Raw genomic sequence first — 6,377 nt, 5'->3', positions numbered from 1 at the left:
GCCATTCTAACCACATAGGCTTAAAGATGTTTCTGACATCAAAGGGAAGAAAGAATTCAAATCCAATTCTGCCATTAAATATTTGATTACTAATGTAAAATATACTTAGATTATTACCAAAATGTACATGAATATCTTCTCAAAATCATGAATAACAATTCAGTTAGTGATGTTTTCAGTGTGAATATTTCAGTTAGGGTAGTTGCAGGTTTTGATAGTGAGCTGGGTATATCAGTTATCCATGGCTGCATGGGAGACTACCGAAGAGGAAATCCAAAAAGCTATACTCTCTTTTTTAGGGAAGCATATAAAGGTAGTAAAACTTAAAAATGCAAGGGAATGACTACCATAGAGGTCAGATTAGTGGTTACTTCTGGGAGCGTGTGGAGAGGGTATGGTTGAGCAATGTCTTTAGTTCATTCAGGCTGCTATAACAAAAATATCATAGACTGGTGACTTCAACAACAAACATCCATTTCTCACAGTTCTGGAGGCCGGGAAGTCCAAGATCAAGGCACTCACTGGCAGAATCGGTGTCTGGAGAGGGCCTGCTTCCTGGTTCCTAGATACTTCTCACTGTGTCTTCAAAGGGCAGAAGGGGCAAGGAAGCTCCTGGATCTCTTTTATGAGGGCACTAATCCCATTCATGAAGGCTCTACCCTCAGGACCTAATCACCTCCCCCAAAGCCCCTCGTCCAAACACCGTCACACTGGGGGGCAGGCTTCAACCTATAAATTTGGGAGGGACACAAGCATTCAGTGTATGGCAGATGGTATGATACGGGAAGCTTACAGGATGATGGCCATTCTAGCTCATGATGGGTACATGGATGTTCACTTTATAATAATATGTAGCTACTTCAACTACATATTATGTTTTATATACTCTTCTGCATATAAATCATATCTCACAATAAAACGGGCTAAACATATAAAATATCTAACAGAGACCGTGGATGGAAATATCTTAAATGAGGAAGAAAAGTACAAGAGCAAAATCACAAGCCTATCCAACACTCTCACTCTCTTCCCTGCTATGTTTCGTCCACCATCTGACACATTATGGATTCTATGAAATGACTTTGTCGTCTAGTTCCCTTACCTGCATCTGGAATATATTTTTCATGAACACAGGATTTTTTTTATTTGTTTACTTTTTAATCCTCCGTGCCTGGAAGTGTGTAGCACATAATGGGTGCTGAATATGTATGTGTTGAATCAGTGAATGAATGAATAGCATTCTAAGAATTAACCTTTTGCTGCAAGAGAGACTGTTCTGGTGGTTTGTGAATGGCCATTTTAGAATGCCACTTTATGAATGATGGGCCTCCTAGTGGCTTAGATAATGATTTTTCATCATGTATCTGGTGATCAGTCACTGGAGTGTTGAGCTTCCCACGGAGTTTGGTGAGAAGGACGGCCCGTTGGCCATTTTATATCCTAGGAGTTGCCTTTGCTGTCACTTTTCTGCTTATGCATTTTCCTTAAAGGTTGAGGTAAAGTGAGAAAGGTTAACAGAAATTACCACAACTCAGAGCAATTCTGGGACATAGCTCCAGCATATTACAGTTATCCTCTTATAAACTCCGTGATACTGATTTTCTCCTGCTGTGACCATGTGAGAATACTATCGAGGTTCCTAGGAAAGGTCTACACTACACTATTTTTTAATAATTTTTTAAGATTTTATTTATTTGGGGGGGACATGAGCGGGGGTGGGGGCAGAGGGAGAAGCAGACTCCCCACTGAGCAGGGAGCCCGATTCGGGACTCGAGCCCAGGACCCCGGGATCATGACCCGAGCCGAAGGCAGACGCTCAACGACTGAGCCACCCAGGCGCCCCCTATTGTTAGACTTTTTAAAAAGGTTTAGTAAAGAATTACAGCTACAGAGAACAAATTGAAAGCAAATCAAAATTTGCAGGAATCTTGAAGAAAAAGAAAATACATTGAAAACATCAGAGGAAATCAATGGGGGAAAGAACATAGCGGCTAAGGTCTTGGGCTCTCTGCCTGGGTTTGACGAACAGTAATGAGTCGTGTGGCCTTCGTCTCGTTGTCTAACTTGTTTGCATCATTCCCTCATCTAGAAAATAAAGATAACAATCCCCACTTCCTAGAGTTATGAGGATTAAGTTAAATAATACATACACATTGCTTAGAACAAGGGTGTCACAGAACGACTGCACAATAAATGTTAACTGGTATGATCATTTATTTTATTTTTTTTTTAAGATTTTATTTATTTATTTGACAGAGACAAAGACAGCGAGAGCAGGAACACAAGCAGGGGGAGTGGGAGAGGGAGAAGCAGGCTTCCCGCTGAGCCGGGAGCCCGATGTGGGACTCGATCCCAGGACCCTGGGATCATGACCTGAGCTGAAGGCAGTCGCTTAACCAACTGAGCCACCCAGGCACCCCTATGATCATTTATTTTTAAAGGGAAAATAGTAATGATAAGATGTTACAAAAGCAGGAGGGTCTACAAGAGAAGAGGGTCCCTTCATGCCCTGCCCATCTCAAAATGTCAAATGTCCGCAGAGGTCAGGCAAGAAATATAAAGAGGGAAGAAGGAAAGCAAGCTGGGAAAGACAGAGCTCTGTAGAAAGACTACGGACGTTGCCTGAATGGGGGTTGCTGCCATAGGGGAATCGACAGCCCCTGTTGCAATATCTTCATCAGCATAATCCGACTCACATGAAAGAGACACCGGGGACCTAAGAATAGACTACTTTAAATTCAGACGCTCTTGGAAAGTGGGTTACCAAAGCCTGAAAAATATTGCATGTCCTTAAAAAAAAGAGGAGCCAGAATTTGAATCTAGATCTGTCTTCCTTTAAGGCAAAATGCCTAAGAGGTTTAATATAAAATATTGACCTTCTGGTTTATAAAATGTTGCTCACATGGGATGATGATGACAGGCAGGCAACAAGAATGATGATGATGATGATTGAGTTGTTACTATATATCCAGCTTAATAAGTGCTTTACATCTTTTAGCATACATTATCACATTTAAGTCTCAGAAATACTCTTTAAGTTAGTATATACTACTTCCATTCTACTAGATAATTTATTGAGCTATCAGAGTGTGTTTCCTCCCTGCTGTATGCTTTTTTCCTTTTAATGATTGGAGGGCTTTAGCCTCGGGAGGAGGAGAAAGATCTAAGTGCTTCTAAGGCCAGTGAGGAAAGAAAGGAAACCTAGGGGGCCAAGCCCCAAATCTCCACAAGAGGGGAGACTCAGGCTCTTCTCCCTACCAAGACTTGGGGAGAAAATTTCAGAAGCCTTGTAGGTGAGCAGGTGTGGCAAGGAGCAGGTAGTGAGGTGGTGCTCAGGGAGGCTGATCTTAGGACTAGAATCTTCCTCGGGAAGAGACAAGCTTCCCAAATCCCTAGAGGCAGCCAGAGATGTTGAATGCTTTGCCCAAGGTCAAAGAGCAAATGTGTAACAGAACTGAGATTCAAGGGACGCCTGGGTGGCTCAGTTTGTTGGGTGTCTGCCTCCAGCTCGTGTCGTGATTCCAGGATCCTGGGATCAAGTCCTGCATCCAGCTCCTTGCTCAGCGGGGAGCCTGTTTCTCCCTCTGCCCCTCCCCCCGCTCGTGCGCTTTCTCTCTGACAAATAAATAAATAAACTGTAAAAGAAATGCATTCACTTCTTTAAAAAAAAGAACTGAGATTCAAGCCCAAATGTGTCAGGCTGCAAAGCCAAAGCTCTTCACCACTCTACCAGACTTCTTAACATCGTTGACTTTCTTCCAGTCATGAGGAACTGCTGTCCTGCCATATGCATTTCGGGACCCCCAAACTGGTTAATGTATACATTCAAGAAATGGTACCAAGAAATGGTAGTGGGACAGGAGACAGTCATGTGCAATTCAGCTGTCTGCCCTGAACTCCTACTGGGTTAGCTTTGATTCCACATTCTAATCTATGACACAGGCTTGTTTCCACTTTCACTCTATAAAGTCGCCATGATGACTATTTTCAAGTGTATTTACTTGCAAGCGTTTATTTTCTACTTTAGTAACCTCTGCGATTAATATTTATTATTAATCCATAAAGCACACATAATTAGACCTAAGTAGGTGACCCTAAGTTAGCAAATTCCTAGCCCATCAACTGCAGATTTATTGGTTCCAGGAGTAATTCATTTTTTTTATCACTGATTCTCTGGGGGGATTTCAGAGCCTCTTTTCATGGCCATTGCTTCTCAGATAACTGGCAAAATAGCCTGAGCAGCCTTTGAAAGTGCTGGATATTTGATAAATGTCTAGAACTTTCATTTCAAGTTAAGGACAGAAGGTGATCATTCCTCTGTGAATAATAATACCAGAAAAGGAAAGAATGTCTTGATATACTTGGGATAAAAAGGGCACAGTGAGTGATCCACTTGATAACTTACTTTGGTGTACAAATTTCTTACCCACCTGTTCTGGCAAGTGACGAGTGTGGAAATAATAAACAAGCTAAAATATCTCTATGAATTTCATACATATAAGAATGGATCAAAAAAAGCATCTCAGATAAACAACAATCATTCAGGGAAAAAAATGAAAATAAAAAGCCAAAGAAATAATTTACTGTGTCTTAAGACTTTAAAAACCACATTTTAAACACAGAAGGGAAGAGAGGGAAGGAGAGACAGAGATTGAGAAAGAAAGTGGGAGATAGAGAAGCAAATGAAAAAACAAGCAGGGGCACCTGAGAGGATCAGTCAGTTGAGCGTCTTTTTTTTTTAAGATTTTATTTATTTATTTCAGAGAGAGAGACAGAGAGAGCAAGCATGGGGAGAGGCAGAGGGAGAGGGAGAAGCAGACTCCCCCCTGAGCAGGGAGCCCGACAGGGGCTCGATCTCAGGACCTCGAGACCATAACTCAAGCCAGAGGCAGGCACTTAACTGACTGAGCCACCCAGGTGCCCCTTGACGATTTTAAATAAAAGTTACTGAAGAGACAGCCTATGCAAGAAGGACACTCAGACCCTCCTCTGTCCCAGGAAAGCAGGAAATAAGTCTCCCATGTGAAAGGTGCCACCCCTGTACCGGGAGGTAAAGAGACATCCTTATTGCCAGACATGGGGAATTTAGAGCCCAAAGGCTGTATAAACAACCCTGGTTACTTTGTACTAATTTACTACCACAGTCCAAATTCTGTTTGGAATTCCTGGCTAATTGACACTCCCAAAGTTAAGCTTTCTTTGTTCTGTCAATTTCTCACAGATTGTGTCTTTCTCTACAAAGTATAAAAACTGCCTGCCTTGGTCATTTATTTAGGTCTCAATTTCATTCTTGGGCCTCCGTGCACACTTAATAAAACTTGGGGTTTTTTTCCCCTGTTAATGCATGTCGTGTGCATTTAATTCTTACTACAGCTGGAAGACCTTGAGGGTAGAGAAAGAATTTCTCATTCCCTTCCAAACCGCGTGTAGCTGTCTGTTTCAGGCCTTGCCGCCAGCTTGGTTCCAGCTCCCTCTATCCACGCCCCTGAGTGATCCTCTTGGACCATGACTCTGGGCTTGATATGTCACTTCTTTCACCCATGAGACAAGAGTAAATGGGGAGCAAGTAAAAGCTCCCAAACAGATAGCACCTTGGGATATCTTCTCTTGTTTTGGCTTGGAGCCCTGAGACTAGCATGTCAACAAGGCGGGTTCACCTATAGGAGAGGAGAGCACGTGGGACTGTTAGCAAGTCACCTCAGCTGAGGGCTCTTAGTTAGCTGACCCCAGCAGGAGAGGAGCCACCTATCTGAGCATAGCCCAGACTGCCAAACTTCAGAATTGTGAGTCCATACTCGATTGTTGTTTTAAGCCATTATGTTGGGGGTGGGGGGGGATGGTTTATGACCCAGCAAAAGCTAACAGATACACCACGTCAGCCACCTCCCAGATTGCCTTGGCAAGTCTTATGTGAAAGAAAGTGTCTTGTTTCCCTCTCTCACAAGTCAGTAGTGTGATATTGTGATTTATAATAAGACAAATATGTTTGGTTCCTGGCACAGAGCTCCTAAAACCCTTGCTGTGAGGAGAGTGGTCAAGGTCTTTTGTTATGTTAATGAGGCAATTTGGGGGAAAACACTTGAAGATGGGGTTGCCAGTGGAACCAATCATGTTCTTAGAGGGTTGGAGCTCCAGCCCCACCCCCAGACCTCGGGGAGGGGGGCGGACTGGAGATCGAGCTCCATCACCAATGGCCAAAGATTTAATCAATCCCACCTGGGTCCTGAAGCCTCCACAAAAACCCAAAAGCCAGGCACTGGGAGAGCTTCTGAGGTGGCGAACAGTTGGAGGTGCAGGGCGAGAGGCACGTTCCAAGAGCCTGCGGGCCCTGTGCTCCTTCGCACATAGTTGGCCCTGCCTGTCTCTTCCATATGGCT

The sequence above is a fragment of the Leptonychotes weddellii genome, chromosome X (genome assembly GCF_054177405.1).
Source record: "Leptonychotes weddellii isolate Sample4059 chromosome X, ASM5417740v2, whole genome shotgun sequence".
NCBI classification, from domain to species: Eukaryota; Metazoa; Chordata; class Mammalia; order Carnivora; family Phocidae; genus Leptonychotes; species Leptonychotes weddellii.
The sequence above is the reverse complement of the archived record's forward strand: the minus strand, read 5'-3'. Positions refer to the sequence as shown.